General features: G+C 34.1%; 1 long non-coding RNA gene across 1 annotated transcript in view; it reads left to right on the forward strand.

Moving 5' to 3' along the window:
- LOC113928376 overlaps positions 1-18,804 on the forward strand; it is a 162,039-nt gene that overhangs the window by 112,476 nt on the left and 30,759 nt on the right. Inside the window, exons 3-4 of the long non-coding RNA XR_003521893.1 lie at positions 3,433-3,473; positions 3,902-3,991. This is a non-coding gene — a long non-coding RNA (uncharacterized LOC113928376). The remainder of the gene's footprint in view (positions 1-3,432; positions 3,474-3,901; positions 3,992-18,804) is intronic.

Below are 18,804 nucleotides of genomic sequence, written 5' to 3' on the forward strand. Positions count from 1 at the left end.
GGCTGAGGTTGAAGAGGTTGCTGCCTGTGTTCTCCTCTAGGATTCTGATGGATTCCTGTCTCACATTTAGGTCTTTCATCCATTTTGAGTCTTTTTTTTGTGTGTGGTGTAAAGAAATGATCTAGTTTCTTTCTTCTGCATGTGGCTGTCCAATTTTCCCAACCCCATTTGTAGAAGAGACTGTCTTTTTTCCATTGGACATTCTTTCCTGCTTTGTCGAAGATTAGTTGACTGTAGAGTTGAGGGTCCATTTCTGGGCTCTCTATTCTGTTCCATTGATCTATGTGTCTGTTTTTTTGCCAGTAGTGTACTGTCTTGATGATTACAGTTTTGTAATAGAGCTTGGAGTCCAGAATTGTGATGCCACCAGCTTTGCTCTTCTTTCTCAACATTCCTCTGGCTATTCGGGGTCTCTTCTGGTTCCATACAAATTTTAGGATTATTTGTTCCCTTTCTTTTAAAAAAGTTGATGGTATTTTGATAGGGATTGCATTAAATGTGTATATTGCTCTAGGTAGCATTGACATTTTCACCATATTTGTTCTTCCAGTCCATGAACATGGAACATTTTTCCATTTCTTTGTGTCTTCCTCAATTTCTTTCATGAGAATTTTATAGTTTTCTGAGTACAGATTCTTTGCCTCTTTGGTTAGATTTATTCCTAGGTATCGTATGGGTTTTGGTGCAATTGTAAATGGGATTGACTCCTTAATTTCTTTCTTCTGTCTTGTTAGTGGTGTATAGAAATTCCAGTGATTTCATATCCTGCCACTTTACTGAATTCCTGTATGAGTTCTAGCGGTTTTGGGTTGGAGTCTTTGGGTTTTCCACATAAAGTGTCATATCATCTGCAAAAAGTGAGATTTTGACTTCTTCTTTGCCGATTCAGATGCCTTTTATTTCTTTTTGTTGTCTAATTGCTGAGGCTAGGACTTCTAGTACTATGTTGAATAGCAGTGGTGATAGTGGAGATCCCTGCTATCATCACATCTTTTCAAGTGATAGGCAGAAGCTTTACTTTCTAGTATTACTTCAATAAATTTGCATAATCACTTTCAAACAAACTAATACAGGAGATAAGTCTTTACCTTATTCAATTGCTTTTGAAGAGAATAAGAATTAAAGCTTAATGACTTGGTGGCAGCATTACCATTGCCAATTTCCTCTATGGGTAGATTTAAAACCAAAGTAAAAGCATTTCTCTTATTCACTGACCCATCAGCTGAGAGTAAGAGTCCCTTTTAGAAATACAAATCTCATTTTTAATAAATCACAGTAGCAATTTAATATTTTCATATTTTAAAAATGAAAGTTATTGATTCTCCCTTATAATAAGATTTGACTATGTTAAATTATATGAAATATCATAATTTATTATATTTACTTATATTATTCAGTTATTCTTATACTCCAATAAATTCATTCCACGATGCTCATATTCAGCTGTAGCCCCAGTTTTAACCAAATATTGAGTTTAACTTCGGTCATTTTGTAGTCAGCTAAATGTACCTATATCCACAACTATTCATAAATCCAGTTTAAGTATTACAATAATCTGAAGCACTCTTCCATAAATCTTCTGAAAACTCCTAAAAACTCATGTTCAAGTGAATTATTAAATCTATCTAATGTTCACAAATAAGAACCTCAATACAGTTGTTGTAATTCAGTAAGACGGGTTCTAAGTAATAGTTCTCCTTCAATGTGGGAATTAATGTGGCTTCCACATTTTTAGTATTACACTTAATAAACATTACTGAGCACAATTTTTTTTCTTTGAAATAGAGTATTTTCAAAGACTACATTTCTAGAAATGTAATTCATATTTGAAAAGGTATGAACATTTTTAAGGCTTGTGGTACGTATTTCCAAGATTATACCCATTCATTCCACCACCAGCAGTTCATGCAGGTAATGGTTATGTATTTAATAGAGCTGACCCTGCTGTCAAGTGTTCTCTTCCAGCATGTGATACACAACTCTTTCTTGTTGAAGTAATTCTTTTAACTGGGTAATTCACAGTGAAATAGTCATAATGATGAGGTGTTTCTTTTTTCTTTTATTAATTTCAAATTTGTTAGGCAAAATGAGTACTTACAACTTTATTGTGAACTCTACAGAAAAGGTCATCTTTATCCATATCATGTATTAAACATTTGAATATCAATAATTACATTAATTTCACAGAATCCTCTTTTGGCTAAGATCAAGTGTAATTTCACAGAATTCATTTTTCAAAATGTCCATATAACTTTCTTTTTCACTAGTGTCTAAATAGATTTCAATTCGCAGATACAATAATATCTTTATAAGTGTTATACAAAAGAGGTTTTCGAGTTTATGCATTTTTCTAGATTTTAAATGAATCATAAAATCCCCTTAAAAAAATAGAAAAAAGAACTGTTACACTGTGCCACAATAACAAAACAAGAATGATCATGATGTTAGTAAAATACTTATTGTTTACATTGTCTCAGATCATTGCAGAATTAAGAAAGGAATAAAGAAAAGGAATAATAGCCTTTTATAATAGATATAAATATTGTATCAGTGTTCCAGAGAAACAGGACTAATAGGATATACATATAAATATCTATATCCTAGAGAGACAGATATAGATAGATATAGATATGCAGAGAGATTTATTTTAAGAGATGACTCATGCAGTTGTGGGTACTAGCAAGTCCAAAATCCATAGGGTGGACTGTGGAAACACAGGCAGGATTTTTATGTTATAGACTTGAAACAGAATTCCTACTAACTAATCCGGGAAACCTCGGCTTTTGCTCTCAAGGCCTTCAACTGATTAGATGAGGCCAATCCACATCTTTGAGGGTAAACTCAATGATTATAAATGTTAACCACATCTAAAAAATATCTTCATAGCAGCTGCTAGATTACTATTTGACTAAGCACTTGGACACCATCGCCTATTCAAGTTGACACAGAAAAGTTAACCATCCCAGGTATTTTATACTGATTGCTGTAAATCATATCCAAAAAAATGAACATAATTTATTGGGTTACAGATATTTTGTAATGACTATGCTTTTTCATGTAGATTAATTAATATAGCTCTGAATAAATTTAAAAACATTACTTTTATGTGTATTGTTCCTCTGGACCCTATAGATTACTTCAAATAAAGATTTATCAAGGTATTATTAAATATAATAAAATATTCTTCAAATTACAGATCTCAGTCAGAATGGAGAAACTTAGAGAAAACTAAAATGTTTATACCTATAGCCATTCAACATTCAGGATGGAGATACCTATTCAAGATAATTTTTTCAGTATTAACAGGAGTTATATTTTAAACTATTTACTTATATAGAAAATATTTATTTTAAATATTGAAGCTAAAAATTGCTTATCAGTAAAGAATATATATAACAAACAGATAAATCGAATTTTTTTTTCGTTTTTCAGTGTTTTGTCTGAAGTCATCTCTACAAGGACAAAGAGTGATAGTTAAGTATGAAAATATGATTAAACAGTACTGTAGACCCTTTTCCTAGCATGTGATAAAATGTGGCCTGAACCAGTTTTGTAACCCTAAGCCCATTATAAGTTCCAACTTATTTACATAAGAAAAGAAGAGAAATTGGTTGTTGGATAATACAAAGGAAATTGTTGAAAAAGAGATGTAGTCTTAAACAGGAATTTCCTGTCTTTTACAGGTAGTACAATTCTGTTGTTTTTCTACTCATCTGTTTGGGGAAAGACAGATTGTACTTTCCTCCTCTAGCTAAGAGACCAAGCAAAGACCTCTTCTGAGTCATAGGAGGTGATTTTCAGTAAGGGTACATCTTATTTCTAGGTAGATTCTTGTAAACTACAGAAACTTGTTAACTACTATCAGAGCAGAGCCACATGGTTTTTTGTTTTTTTTTTTTAGAGCTGAATTATAAATGATGAAGCTGCCCTAGCCAATCTAGGTGAAAAAAGAAGACTGCATTAGAGTGAGCTGCATTTCACCAACAATTTGGTAAGAGTGAAGGTTTTCCATGTTCCAATGTACACAGTAGGATATAGCTGGATTAATCTTGCATGATCCTTCACAAAGTGACTGCTTCTCAGGATGAACAGATCCCTGACATACAATGCTGGAGCTCAGAAGCTGAGGTTGTGTCATAAAAAGATGGCCAGACAGGGAAGTAACCATGTGTGGATCAGAGACCCAAGGTGGGTGGACAGAGTAGGGAACGGGCAGGTGGGTATCCAAAGATTCTACAGAAAGAACCTGAGAGAGAAAGAACCACTGGTTGGACTCCTACTGTGGCAGAAGGCACTGAATAGCTTTCAGTGGTCAAGGGAGGACCACAAACAACTCTTGCTAAGTTTAGTGGCTTTTGTCCCTTTGACTCTAAATAATGCTTCTTTCTAATCCTGGAAGCAAGAGAAGCAATTTGGTGAATGAGACAGGAGAGGTAGAAGGGCAAGGTGGGGCAAGGAAGATTATGCACCTTATTCCACTATGGAAACGTAGAGCAGGACTGCTTACCAGAAAGGGAGAAGCTTTGGATTGGAAGAAATGTTGACATGCTCTATTATATATAGAGAAAGCTAAAGGTAGCATGCAAATCAAAAAAACTCTTTGATATAAAACATTTATGATGATTTCAACAAAGCCATACACATTATGATTCTGCAGAAATATAATCAAAATAATGGGTGTATTTTGAATAGCATACTAGGTATATTTTATTCCATTGAGCATTAAAATACTTAAAAACGGATTGTGTTAGCCAGTAGCTCAACATGAAGCAAATTTTTGTTTCTTACACTGACAGTAACTTAATACTGACATCTGTGGGCTGACTATAGATTTTCCTGTTGACCTATTCATGAGGAAACCCATCACATTTGAATATAATATGCACTGCAATAGAATTTAGATTTATTGCTTTGTAAGAATCTTAAAACTTAAAATATGAATAACTCAAGTTTCTATCACAAAAGAATATTGTTAAATAAATATCACCATTGTTACTATATTAAAAATTTATAGTGATGCATCATTCATACCTTTGCAAATATTTCACAATTATGTAAATATAAATATATAATACAAACCTTCACTCAGCAATGATTTCATATTTAACATAAAGGCCATAATTTAACCATGTTTTATTGGAGAGAGGGTGTAAACTTTAGATTGATTCTACTATCTAAAATCCGTGGCCTATTCAGTCTATTTCTGAAAATGTACTTAAGATAATTAGGAAAATTTAGTGATTTTATACAGAGAAACATACATATACACACATACACACAAATTTGGGCAATCTCACTTTTGATAGAAAAAAATGAAGAGTGGATGCTATTAAAATAACTCCAGGAAATTAGGCATAAACTAGGATGCAAACAAATATACCTTCATCCTAGAGATATAGCACAATATATAAAAATTTTCTTAATACTAAATGATTCATAATTGGTACATCTCAAACTTCTAATGCAACTGCTTGTGTAATTTATATTTTGATGTCTTGTAGGATTATTAATAACTATCATTTGCCAAGGCACTGATTTTAATTAAGCTACACAGAGAAAATTAAATGCAGAATAGAGAATAAAAAATAAATGTGAACAAATATGAAAACAGAATAGAAAACAAATTACAAATAATGATAAAATACCTTGAAATACCTAAATAGTATTACAACAGTTAGAAATACAGATATTTTCTTGAGGTACTGGGTGGCTCTTGGTTGAGCATCTGACTCCTGGTTCTGACTCAGGTCATGATCTCAGGGTCCTGGAATCCAACCCTTGTTGGGCTCCAAGCTCAGTAAGAGAATCTTGAGATTCTCTCCCTCTGCCCCTACCGCACTTGCACTCTCACACACACACTCTCTCTCTCAAATAAATAAATAAATAAAATCCTTTAAAAAAAAAAATACTGTTGGGGTGCCTGGATGGCTCAATCTGTTAAGCATCTGCCTTCAGCTCAGGTCATGATCCCAGTTTTCTGGGATCGAGCCCCAGGTCAGGTTCCCTGCTCAGCAGGGAGTCTGCTTATCCCTCTCTCTCTGTTCTACACCCCCACCCACTCATGCTTTTTCTCTCTCTTTCTTTCTCAAATAAAATCTTTTAAAAAATGCTGATATTTTCTTGCACCCCAATATCTAAATAAAAATATCTTCATTTTCCCTTCTAAATATTCCTTAAATTCTTTGTTTCTCTAGCCTCTCTACCATCATATTACTCTCTTCGCTAATGCACACCATGCCTTTCATCATAGCCTTTCAACTGTTTTATCACTTGGAGATTCCTCCTTTTTAATACATCCTACACAATTCTCTCAGGCTAAAGTTCATAAAATGTTATTTCATCACATGGGTCATTGTTTTATTCATCAACTATTTTTTCACTCCTATGTTCCGTGCTGCATAAAGCAAACATGATCATGGCCTCACTGATATTTCAGGTTAACTGGGGAGATACTCTAAACAAATAATTACCCAAACAAATATATAATTACTAGCTCTGATAACTGCTATGAAGAAAATGGACAGAATGCTATGAGAAAAAGGGGCCTATCTAGGATCAGGAAAATTGAAAAGGCTTGTTTGATAAACTGACATATATAACAAAACTTGAAAAATGGAGAAAGAAAATCCAGTCAGTGAAGTGAAAGGTAGATCATTGTGTGTATAGGAACCCAGAGGGAAATGCTCGGTGCATTCTAAACTCAAGAATGGCTAGACTCCTGGATCATAGAGTGAGAAGATATTATGAGATGCCTGGAGAGGTGCTCAGAGACTTGATCATGTAGGATCTGGAAGGCCATGCTAGAGATGTCATATTTTGTACTAAATGCAGTGGGAAGATAATAAAAGTTCTTGAGAATCAGTGCAAAGAATGCAGTAGAAGGGAGCTAGAAGGATGAGATAAAATTTAGAATATTGAGAGAAGTCTAAGTGGATTTGGACTTGATTAAAATTTTGAAAGACTTTGGTTTATAGCAGAATTGACAGAAATTATAAATGACTACCCTATAACTTAAATAATAGCCCACAGCAGCAAGTCAGAACTTTTCTACTTGAATTTGAAGATGATTTCAGATACCAACTTACAGGTGAAGTTGTTTCTTCCTCACACTATTACTCTAAGAATACTTCTGTATTACAAGGGTAGGGGTAATTTTTCCACATCAAGTAAATTCTCTGACTCCCTGTGGACACCAATTGGATATCTTATAATTTAATTTAATTCTGACATTATCTACTGGAGTTGCTGTCAGATTCCACAAGTTGAGGGTTCATCAACATAAGACTATGCCACCTCATTTCAGATGCCAATTGAAAGTCAAGGTTTTTGCCTATGCATCTGAATAGCTATAAATGAAAGGTTATGATCCCAACCTCAGGTTTGATAATTTGCTGGGACAGTTCACATAGCTCAAAAAAATGGTTTACTTATTAGATAACCAGTTTATTATAAAAGGATACAACTCAAGAGTAACCAGATGGAAGAGATGTATAAGTCAAAGTGTGGAGGGAAGGATTAGAGTTTCCATGTGCTCACTGGGTGGGCTATCCTCCCAGTACCTTCAACATGTTTACAATCCATAAACCCCCTCAAACCCAGTAGTTTAGGATTTTTATGGAGGTTTTATTATGGAAGGATGGTTTCTTAAATCATTGGCCAAAGGTGTTCCTCTGTCTTCAGGCCCTACCCCCTTCCTGAAGGCTAAGGGGGTGGGACTGAAAATTTCTATCCTCTAATCATTACCACTTGATTGGTTCCCTTGAGGCTATCCTGGAGCCCCCAGCTACCAGTCATTTCATGAGCATACAGAAAGTCATTTATTCATCAAAGAGTTCATGGTTTTTAGGAGCTATGTGGCAAGAAACAAGAGGATGGAACAGAAACCAAATATATATTTCATATTATGTCACAAGTCCGTCATTGTTTTTCTTATTTTTTTACATTTAAATTCCTGTCAACTCAAGCAGATCTCTATACTCCCCCAAAGGTTTGCCTATTCTTCTTATCCAACCTAGAATATCTTTCTTTCTCCATCTCCACCTCTTAACCAAATCAATTCTTTTCAGTCTAACTGGAGTCTTTATATGTTCTAAAGTTTTGTGTTCTTTTTTTTCCCCCAGAAAAATCTGAATACCATTATTGCAATTAACAAAGTTAGGAAGCATAGCATTCTGTTATTCATTCATTCATTCATTCATTCATCCATTCAACATAAAGATTGCCAATATTAAAATAGTTTCAATTATTCAAATCTAATAAGAAATGTGATAGAATCTTCTCTATGAATCATATCCAACATGAATAAGGAAAGGCAGCATTTAAAATAGTTAAAACTCTTGGGCGCCTGGGTGGCTCAGATGGTTGAGCATCTGCCTTCAGCTAAGGTCATGATCCCAGGTTCCTGGGATCGAGTCCGGCATCGGGCTCCCTGCTCCTTGGGAGCCTGCTTCTCCCTCTGCTTCTCTCTCTCTCTCTCTTTCTCTCCCTCTCTCTCTCCCTCTGTCTCTCATGAATAAATAAATAAAATCTTTAAAAAAATAGTTAAAACTCTTTTCTATTAGAAAAACTTCTATGGGATTTATATTGTTTGATTTTAACAAATTAGGAATATTCATTGAATTATGCACTATAATCAGTAGGGCAAGATATGATTCAAAGAAATAAGTGAAAATTCAAATTCATTCAGTATCTCAATTAGAAGCTACATTACGTATATTTAGAACATTGACTCTTTCAGATACTTGAGAAATACTCAATATGGTGGACTTGAATTAACTGTAAATTTGATGGACAGAAAAAATCAGTATCATTTTTCTAAAGATTTTATTTTTTGAGAGCAGTTTGAGGTTCACAGCAAAAGTGAGAAGAAGAAAGATCCTGTATACTCCTTGTCCTCACACATGCATAGACTCACTCGTTATCAGTATCCCTCACCAGAATGGTACATTTATTACAATTAATGAATTTACACTGACACTTCATAATCATCTAAAGTCCACAGTTTATATTAGGATTCACCCTTGTTGTTGTACATTCTGTGGTTTTAGGCAATTGTATAATGACTTGTATCCATCGTTGTATAATCATAAAAAATATTTTCACTTCAAGATCCTCTGGCTGCTTTTATTCATCCTCTTTTCTCCAGCCCCCAGCCTCTGACAATCACTGATCATTTTATTGTCTCTATATAGTTTTTTACCTTTTCCAGAATGCCATATTTTTGGAATCATATAACATGTAGCCTTTCAGATTGACTTCTTTCACTTAGAAATATGCACTTTAAGTTGCTCCATATCTTTTCATGGGCTGATAGCTTATTTTTTTCTTTTTGATAAATAACATTCTATTGATTGGTTGTATCACAATTTATCCATTCATCTACCAAACATCTTGGTTGCTTCCAAGTTTGGGAAATTATGAATCAAACTACTAAAAAAATCTGTGTGCAAGCTTTTGTGCGGACGTAAGTTTCCAACTCCTTTGAGTAAATATCAAGGAGTATGATTGTTGGATCATGGTAAGAGTATGTTCTGCTTTGTAAGAAACAGCCAAACTGTCTTCCAAAGTGGCTGTACCATTTTGTATTCTCACCATTAATGTATGTGAGTTCTGATTGTTCTACAACATCAATAGCATTTTCTGTTCTAATGTTCCAAATTTTAGCCGTTCTAATAGGTGTATAATAGTAGTGCCATTGCTGTTTTAATTTGTATGTTTCTGATAAATGATGTGTAGAGCATCCTTTTATATGTTCATTTTGTCATCTACATATCTTCTTTAGTAAGGTGTCAGTTAAGATCTTTGGCCCATTTCTAAATTGGTTTATTTCCTTATATTGAGTTTTGAGAATTTTTTGTATAGTTTAGATAACAGTCCTTTATAATACATATCTTTTGCAAATATTTTTTCCCTGGCTGTGATTTGTTTTCTTATTCTCTTGGCACTGTCTTTCAGAACAGAAGTTTTTTTTTTTTGTTTTGTTTTGTTCTTTTTTAATGTAGTCCAGCTTATCAATTTTTTGTTTCATGGATCATGCCTCTGCTGTTTTATCTGAAAAGTCTTTGCTCTATCAAGGTCTTCTGGGTTTTATCCTATGCTATCTTCTGGGATATTATAATTTTGCATTTTCTATTTAGGTCTATTATCAATTTTGAGTTAATTTGTGAAGACTGGAAGGTTTGTGTCTATATTGTTTTTTTTTTCTTTTAATGTAGCTCTCCAGTTATTTTAGCACCATCTGCTGAAAAGACTGTCTTTGTTCCATTGTAATGCCTTTGGTCTTTTGTCAAAAATCAGTTGACTGTACTTACGTGGGTCTATTTCTGGGCTCTATTCTGTTCCAATAATCTATTTGCCTCTTCTCTTGCCAATACCACAGTCTTGATTACTATAATTTTACAGTAAGTTTTGAAATTGGGAATTGTCAGTCCTCTAACCTTGTTCTTCTCCTGCAATATTGTAGTGGCTATTCTGGGTTTTTGGCTTCTCTATATAAACTTTAGAATCAGTTTGTCAATAAACCATAAAATAACTTGCTCGGATTTTTATTGAGATTGCATTGAATCTATACATTAAGTTGGGAAGAACTGACATCTTAACAATATTGAGTTTTTCTATCCATAAACATTGAATATTTCCCCATTTATTTAGATATTCTTTAAGTGCATTAGAGTTTTGATTCAAAGCTCAATATATAATGAACTCTCAATATATAATGAACTCTGCAGTAAAAAAGAAAAAAAATAAGAAAATAGGCAAAAGACATGAAGACACGTTTCACCAAAGAAAGTGTACAGATGGGCAATAAGCACATGAAAAGTTAAACATTGTAAGCAATTATTTGGAAATCAAATAAAAGCCATAATGAGCTATCACCATGTTACTGAAACCCAAGCTTGGCTGTCCATTGCTTGAAAGGGCAATAGTCAAAAGATGAGTTTTGACTGGAAAGGAATATGAGCTTTATTCAGGAGGCTGGCCACCTGAGGAGAAGGCAGACTCTTGTCCAAAGCCAGCTCCAAGGTTTCTGCCTGGCCCAGAGATTTTTAAAGGGGTTTAATCAGTTAGGGGAATACAGTGGTCTATGACATTTTGTGCAGACTCAATGATGCCAGCTACAGAGTTATCTTGGTACTTGGAGGTTGTACAAGAAGGTCTGGTTCCTTGGTACCCAAGGGTGGTTGTGCAAGAGTACTCTGTTCTTTCTGCAAAGGGGGGCAAGGTCTACAGACGTGAAAAAGGTGGTCAGTTAAAGTCATTTGTGTGACTTTAAAAAGAAAAAGAAAATTTTGCTGAAGGATTGTTGGGCTAATCAGAAAGCTAAAGAGACTTCAAGCCGACTTGCTAGTCTCTGTGGCCTGGGAAGGTTCTGGTCCTTTATTTCCCAAGGCCAGTGGTATGCAAATCTCAAAGAAAACAAATTAATTGTGTTACAGATCAAGATCCTTAATTCTGCAAGCAAGGAAGGAAGTGTGTTAACTTGAAGCAAGTTAACCCTTAAGATGGCTGGAGTGGTGTTACAACTACAATCTATTAAAATGGATAAAACAATAATAATAGCTGTATTAAATGCATAAGAGTGCAGAGTAAGTGTATCACTTCCCATTGCTTGTGGGAATGTAAATTGGTGCAATCACTCTGGGAAAATAACTTGGCATTTTCTTTTAAAAACTGCTTTTGTAACTACCATATGACCCAGCAAATGTACTCTTGGGCTTTTATTTCATAGAAAGTTTTTAGATTGAGGTATTAGAAAAGGGCTTGTTTGAATAATCAACATTTATGCTGAAACTTTGTAGTCAAATCTCTTATTTACAGAAAACTAGTATGTGATTCTTCATAGCAAATTTGAAATAACTAAAAACTGTAGTCAATCCGAACCATGAGACACTATGGACTCTGAGAAACAAACTGAGGGTTCTAGAGGAGAGGGGGTAGGGGGATGGGTTAGCCTGGTGATGGGTATTAAAGAGGGCACATACTGCATGGAGCAGTGGGTGTTATACGCAAATAATGAATCATGGAACACTACATCAAAAACTAATGATGTAGTGTATGGTGATTAACATAACATAATAAAATAAAATTAAAAAAAAGAACTGTAGTCAATCAAAAGCTATCAACAGATGAAACAAACTGGAAACATCCATACAATGAGATACTACTGAGAATTTTAAAAAGTAGGAGTTTGGGCTATTAATACGTGCAAATTTGGATAGATCTTAAGTACATTATGCCAAGTGAGAAAAGCCAGTCTCAAAGGACACATACTATATGATTATATTTTTATATTATTATCGAAGTGAAAAAATTATAGAGTTGGGAAACAGATTAGTGGCTGCTAGGATGGTGGAGGGATGGGGCATGGACATGACTATAAATGAGTAACACAAGGTAGATCTTTTTGGTGATGGAGTAATGCTGTATCTTGATTACAGCCACAAAAATTTTTTAAGAAGATTTTATTTCTTTATTTGAGAGAGAGAGAGAGAGAGAGAGAGCGTGCATGAGCAGTGGGGGAGGGGAAGAGGGAGAGAGAGAGAGAGAGAGAGGACGCACACATGATCAGTGGGGGAGGTGCAGAGAGGACCCTGGGATCATGACCTGAGCTGAAGGCAGATGCTTAACTGACTGAGCCATCCAGGTGCCCGATTATGGGCATGATTATACAAATTTATATATATGTGATAAAAGGGCATAAAGCTGTACACACAAATTATAATAATATTAATTTCCCAGATTTTATATTATACTAGAATTATATAAGTTGGAACCATTGGGGAAAACATTGAAGAATACATGGGACCTGTCTAAGCTATCTTTGCAAACATTTATGAATGTAAAATTATTTTGTGGTGCCTTGGTGGCTCAGTTGATTAAGCATCCGACACTTGATTTCAGCTCAGGTCATGATCTTAGGGTCATGAGACTGAGCCCCGCACTTGCCTCCACACTGAGCATTGAACCTGCTTAAGATTCTCTCTCCCTCTCCCTCTGCCCTCCCCCCACTCTCTCTCTCTCTCAAAATAAAATAATTTCAAAATGAAAAATAGAAAATTTTTATTGAAATTAAAAATATCCCTTGTATGTAAAAATAGCAAAATTTATGAAATATTATTCTTCCCATACCCTGATGAAGGAAACTTTCTGGAAAGCACTCAAACAATATATATCATGGGGTGTAATATTTACAAACATTTTCCTCCAGCTTTTGCAAATTAAAAAAAAAAAGGAGACATAAGAATATGTTTAGCTACAAAATTATTGTCAGAGCATTGTTTAGTATATAAAAATAAAAGGGTGAGACCCAAATGCTAACAATGAGCAACTGATAGAATTATACTTTCAAACCCTTAGATGTAGAGTTAGATTTATTGTTATTATGTATAGTTAAATTTATAATATATTAGGTTTCCATAAGATATGTACAGAATTCCATTCTTCTAAAGAGAAAGTGAGAAACGCAGACAGATAAACTGCAATTCCAAAAATCAGTCTGGAGGCAGTGGCTTTCTATTTAGGATCAGTGATGATTTTTATTCTCATCCTTTTTTCTTAATTTAAAAAGTATTTTCCTACAATTAACTTGCTATTTTATAATTAAATTGCATATAATTTCTGTCTTAGTCCATTCAGATTGCTGTAACAAATACCACAGACTGTTTTATAAACAACAAACATTTATTTCTTATAGTTCTGGAGTCTGGAAAATCAAATATCAAGGTGCCTGTAGATTTGGTTTCTAATGAGAGCTAGCTTTGTGGTTCATGGACAGTTGTCTTTTCTGTGTGTCCTTATATGAGGGTAGAGGCATGGGATCTCTCTGAGAATTCTTTTATAAGGGCACTAAATCCAGTCATGAGGAATTAGTCCCAATTTTTTACTGTTACAGTGAGTAACAAATCCAGAAAGCTTTGAAAATATATATGAGATGATATAATTTGGTTACATTCAAAATGAATATTAAAACATAGGAGTCCCAGCTCCCATGGTATTACCTCACTATACAGGTACTTATTTTCATGATATTTTAAATATGCAAACTTAACAAGAGCCAGATCTTTTATACTGAAATTCTTAAAACCAAAGCTCATCCTAATTTAAGTGCAGTATATCTAGAACTCTTATCTTAATAGAGTCATACCAGACCAAAGAGAAGGACACTTTTAATCTTAATCACAAATGCTGCATTTCTCCAAATAAGTGAAAGACTTTTTCCTTTCCTAGAAAACTCATAGGACCCCAATTATAAACATCAGACATAGTGTGGAAGAAAATAATTTGTCTTAGATAGGAATGCTATAGTAGATCTTAAATGTTATTATTCTTTTAGCTTGCCCAAATTAATACTTGAAAAATAAGATTAATTCAATAGACACATTTCTAAACAAGTCAGATACATAGGTCTCACGTATTAGAAAAGATCTCTACAGAATGGGATTGAACTGAGTTTAAGTGAAACTTTAAAAGCAGAGCAACATTTAAAAGTTAAAACTGATTTATTTTGTTTGCTCATTTCTTTCTTCTATTTATTAGTGGTCTTGGCATCAACAAAATTGGAGGGTTGATCATTAGATTCTGCCAGAAAAAATAATAAATGAAATAGGGAAGAGTTGTATTTCTAGAAATCCTAATTTTGAACCAAAGGTAAATTCTCAGGGTTATTCATTTCCTTTAATAGGCCTGTCAGATGTTCAAGTACTTTACTCTGTAATGAGCAGGGGACGGTATAATTGTAGATACTCAAATAGTAGCTCTTGCTAAGCTCATGTTCAATGAACTAGAAATTAAACTTTGGTGTTTAGTTATTCTTTGAGATTGCAGTAGTTCCATTTCACTGAAAAGCAGGTTAGAAGTTCACCAGAAACACTTATATTATTTCTAGAATAAATTACTATTGACAAATTTTTGGTCAAAGGAGTCCTGAATCTGATGTCCTCAGTTTTTAATACAAGCACTCTTGAGAGGTCAACTTCCTATCTCTTTGGATGAACTAAACACCTTAAGCAGGGTTGGTTCACTTGGGAAGAAATTACAGGTAACCAAATTTGTTAATTTTACAGATTTGGATACTGAGTCTGGGGGATAAAGAAGTAGAGTCAGATTATAATCTGAATATCCAAATCATCAATCCAATGGGAAATAATCCATCAGAGAAGGGTTAGGGCTAGAGATAGAACCTGAGTAAGCCATAAATACAAAAGAAGGTTCCAAGGCAGTCAATAGAGAAAAGTTAAGAAGCATAAATACATAATAACCTGAGAATGATCTATGTTTAGTTGGGTGGAGAAGAAAAAGCAAGTAATGTGGAGAGAATCTCAAATTATGTAGATTTCTGCAGTGTGGGCTCCTCCTTGAGGGTCCTCCTCCTCCTTTTCTTCTAGGTTTGATGTCCATGAGAATATTTTTAAAATTTAAATTGATCAATTAATCAATTTTGTTGATGCACTTTCCTTGATGCGATCAAACCTTGATCTTCCCAGATCACCAATATAAGGAGAATGAAACTGAAAGCACCATTATTTTTCCTAAAGTTATCTTTTTTTCTCGGTGATTTCTTGCCTTTTATTAAATATTTTTTTAAAGATTTATTTATTTAGTTGAGAGAGAGAGTGCAAGCAGGGGTAGGGGCAGAGGGAGAGGGAGAGACTCTCAAGCAGACTCCCTGCTGAGCATGGAGACTGATCTAGGGCTTGATTCCATGACCTTGAGATCATGACCTGAGCAGAAATCAAGAGTCAGATGCTTAACCAACTGAGCCACCCAGGCGCCTTGCCTTTTAGTAACTGTTAACAGTCGTGTTGTCTTCTAAGAAAAAGAGTAACATTTTGTGCAGAAGATCCTGTCCTATCATAGCTGGGGTAAGGATGAATATTAAATAGGACTTTCATTTCATGTTGGCCTCCACAAGACAGCACAGATTTAGCTAACTTTCTCAGGATCAGGTGCCTGTGCTCACTCAACTTCTGAGTTGCCCTGTTGTAGAAATTTTCACCTTAATCTTTACTACTTGAAAACCTTCCAGCATTTCTTAATAAATCCTCAAAAGTCTGTACCTGATAAGTCATGAACCCAAGAGTAGTTGGATTTTTCTCTCAGATGCCAAAAGTTGAAAGTTTTATTTTCAGTGTTGTGCCTGAGAAATTCTTCCCTAGACAATTGACACCAGTATCCATATCCTCCAGATATTTCAACTTAAAAAAAAATTCCATGTGAAAAGCAATACAAGAATGTATATGTGGTTAATAATAATAATAATAATAATAAAGTAAAATAGCACTGTTTAAAGAAATTTTACGTTAGACAGATATTAATATGTGACAAATATTGTACAGAAACACAGATTTTAGAAGTGATTAGGGGAATGTTTTAATCTTTTAATAGAAAGTTAATAACAGTAAGTATCTGTCAATAATTATCTATGTTTCAATCTTTATCTCCCCTGAATTTCACTGTAGCAAATAAAAGATCATGTTTTTGTCACAACATGATAGCTAGAATTACTCAGGATGTTTCAATTCTTAAGAGGAGACATACCATGAAATATAATACATTCATTCATAAAAATATTTATTACGAGATTATTATGTGCCAGGCACTGTTTTAGGTTACAGAGATCCAAAACAAATAAACAAATAAATAAACAAATTAAAAACAGGTCTTGCCTTCAAGTAACTGACATCGTTAATAGGAAAAAAGTAGCCAAGGTAATCAAGAGTGTGGTAATATAAAATAAAATAAACTTCTAACCATTTGAAATATCGTTATTTTTGGACTTAGCATAAATATAAAATGGAATAAAAATATTTGAAATATTAACAACTAAAAGTCTATTTTTTTCAAAATTTAGGAGTGCTTGAAATACTTTGATAATACATGGATATTCAGAATCACAACTCAACATCTGGTGTATTTATTCAGTATCATTTTATTAATTGCATAGGTAGCAGGGTGACAGAATTAATCAGTGACATGACCAGCATACTGAGTAATTAGAATTAGATCATTAACAGCCTGCCTTTTTGCCTAATGACAGGGTATCCACTATAATTACTAACAAAGAACAGAATAATAACATATTCAGTAAAGGGTTGTGTTTAATTGCACACAGTATATATGGTAGAAAACTAAGAAAAGGCGGGGCAAGGAAAAGGTTATGGTTAATAAGGAATATAGAATGTTGTCAGTTGGATTTTGTCATTAACTGAAAAACCACACAGCCCCTCTTGCTTGAAACATTGCTGTTAATTGTTACCATTCTCAAAAGAATAGAATAATTTTCTGCCCTAGAAAGCTTATTGAATATCACAAACTTTATTTTTTTTAAGATTTTATTTATTTATTTGACAGAAAGAGACACACAAGCAGGGGGAGTGGGAGAGGGAGAAGCAGGCTTCCCGCTGAGCAGGGAGCCCGATGTGGGGCTCGATCCCAGGACCCTGGGATCATGACCTGAGCCGAAGGCAGACGCTCAAGGACTGAGCCCCCCAGGTGCCCCAGATATCACAAATTTTCACCAGTGACTGCAGATGTGCTGCTTATTTCTCATTATCCCCTCCAGATCCAGCCTTCATTCTTCACACTTCTTTGTGCCCTGGGAGATACCATCTTCACAAACAGCATCATTGGGCTTCTTGACTTCTGGGTTGCTCTTGCATTTTTGGCCCAAGGCATACACTTGCAAGAGAGGGGGGGAAAGGGCAAAGGAAGAGACTGGGTGTTATTTTCCAGGCTTTCTCTCTCCTGAGTGGACAGGAAGTTGGTATGTTTTTCTGTTCTGTATGTCCTCCCTCCTCCCCGCCCCTGTACTTTTGTTTTGGATTAATTAACTACTCCCTAGATTTATCACTTCAGACCTGGTGATGGTAATAGTTTCTCAGCAGTTTCTAGGCCTGAGTGCTTCACTGTTCCTTTGACTTTTCATATTCTCTTTCATGAAAATTTTCCGACGGTGACTTAGCATCGGTCTTATATAGATACAGAAAATATTGGAGACTTGAAAAAATTCATAAATTTTAGTTTACACTCTGGAGCTTCTTTTTAACTAACTGTCTGATTATATTTATTTTTCTGTGTATCCAGAACCTTCATAGTTCTCATTAAACAATGCAACTTTGAAATGGGATAAGGGATAAGGAGAAATTTTCTACTATAAAATACAGCAATGATCCTTCATATTATCAACATTTACTAGAATTTCCCCAAATATTACATTTTTCTTCAAATGGTATTATTTTTTATATAAACCAGAAACAAAGATAGCACCTCACCAAACTCATTATTTATTTTATATAGAAACATAATTATTGCTTAATTTACATGTTATGGCATAATTTTACTTACATCAAACTAAATAAAAAAGCATATTAATATCTGCCATATAATCTAAATACAGGTTATTAGTAGTTTTTATATTTTTGTTAGCTTTAGTTTTTACCTGCATATAATACTTATATTTTAAAAAATATTTACAAATTGCTATTCTGTACCCATAAGTAGGAAAATTGGGTCCTGAATATAACGTTTTAGAATAATTGAAATATAAACTCATTGGAACATCTTAAGAATATTTTATTTCTCTCCCATAACAGGCATATTGTTTTAAAATTAAAGGTACTGATTCAAAAATTGGAATATTATAAATTATGATTCATAATTAGGAATTTATTTATAACTCCTAACCCCTACTGAAATCATCCTTGACAGTTCTCCATATATTATCACATTTAAAGCTTTTAACATAATAAAAGCCATTTTATTTAATTCAGTTTGCCTGACAAATTAATTGGATCAAGTTAATTGAAG

Source organism: Zalophus californianus, chromosome 5, assembly GCF_009762305.2.
Source record: "Zalophus californianus isolate mZalCal1 chromosome 5, mZalCal1.pri.v2, whole genome shotgun sequence".
NCBI lineage: Eukaryota > Metazoa > Chordata > Mammalia > Carnivora > Otariidae > Zalophus > Zalophus californianus.